Raw genomic sequence first — 1613 nt, forward strand, 5'->3', positions numbered from 1 at the left:
GGAACTCGAACTGCAGTCAACTACATGGGAATCCAGTGACATAGCCATTACACCAACTGCTGGTCCCATTTTTAAAACTATTGTTCTAATACATAAACTCGTGTTGCCTTCCCTATCACATAGTCTTCTGTTCCTCTAACTTTTTTATTGAGGTATAATTCACAGACCACAAAGTATACCATTTGAAGCATTCAGTTCAGTTAGGTATAGCACCTTTACGTGGTTGCACAATGATCACTGATTCCAGCTTGTTTGATTTATTATTTTAAAAAAATGAACCAATGTAATTTTATTCAATAAATATCATTTGATCCTTATGCTATATTACTGCAGAAAGCAAAGTGTGTGTTAAGAATGATGACAGCAAGTTCTTAACCAAATAACCAGCTTTCAGACAGTTTCAATAACTGCAGCGATTTCCTGGAACTGTCTGTAGAAATTCTGAAAGTGTGGAATTGTCTTTTCATAGCACTTGTTCTTTATTTGCCCTGAATGATCCGCCATGTTTAGCATCACTGCCACATATGGATATTTAAGAGATCTGCCGCTGTCAGAGCTCACAATCATCCCATTTCCACTGAAAATTTATAAGCTGGTTGGTGACCTTATCCCGCAGGCGCTCACCCAGCCCCTCCATGGCCGGTGCCGCAGTTCGTCCCACCAAGCCCGGCCTAGATTCATTTTTGATGAAATACATTGTATGGGTTTGGACAAATATATGCAGGTATGGTAAAGGTATGTAAAAATTAAACTCTCTTCCAAGATAGCTGAACCACTTTACCGTTCTAGTATTAACAATGAATAGGAGTTCCTGTTGCTTTGTCAGCACTTGGTATTTTTGATTTTGGTTATTCTAGTAAGTTTTTTTTTGTTTGTTTTTTGGGGGTTTTTTTGGAGAGATTTTTGCTGTAGGTCGTGTGCGCTCACGAGAGAGAGAGACAGAAAACGAGAAATCACCCACCAGGGGGATGGCCACGCCACAATCCCTTCTCCATTCTCCTCTCAGGATTTTGGGCACGCACGCACGCGCACCCGGCGTGAGTTTAAGCCACCGGGTCTGGGACTCGAACCGCGGTCGACTACGTGGGAGTCCAACGGCATAGCCATTACGTTAACTGCTGATCTCTCTAGTAAGTTTTTAATCTGAGTTTTTCTGATGCCCTAATGATGTTAAACATCTCATATGCTTATTTGCTATTTGTATCTCTTTGGTGAGGTGTCTATTCAGATCTTTTGCCCATTTTTTAATTGGGTCATTTGTTCTTATGGTTGATTTTAAGAGTATTTCAAGTCTTAAACACACATCCCTGGTGTGTTTTTCAAGCCACCGTGTGTGGGACTTGAAATACTCAGTTACCTTGTGACATCCAACCGCTTAAACACCATACCACCAGCTAGCCTGTGATTTTGTATCTTAAAAGTTATTACTGGGGGGAACCAGCAGTTAGCGTAATGGCTACCCTGCTGGACTCCCACGTAGTCGACCGTGGTTTGCGTCCCGGACCCGGTGGCTTAAAATTCACGCCGGGCGCGTGTGCGTGCGTGCCCAAGATCCCAAGAGGAGAATGGAGGAGAAGGGATTGCGGCGTGACCATCCCCCCTGGGGGGGGATT

At 43.1% G+C, this 1613-nt stretch overlaps 1 protein-coding gene and 1 pseudogene across 1 annotated transcript in view; one reads left to right on the top strand and one right to left on the bottom strand.

Annotated features, from left to right (window-relative positions):
- The window catches only part of PARP1 (poly(ADP-ribose) polymerase 1), a 43511-nt gene that overhangs the window by 6221 nt on the left and 35677 nt on the right, over positions 1-1613 (top strand). The window lies entirely within an intron of this gene.
- LOC106735812 (COMM domain-containing protein 6 pseudogene) lies at positions 391-876 on the bottom strand (annotated as a pseudogene).

This window comes from Tupaia chinensis, unplaced genomic scaffold (genome assembly GCF_000334495.1).
Source record: "Tupaia chinensis unplaced genomic scaffold, TupChi_1.0 Scaffold000532_1, whole genome shotgun sequence".
NCBI lineage: Eukaryota > Metazoa > Chordata > Mammalia > Scandentia > Tupaiidae > Tupaia > Tupaia belangeri.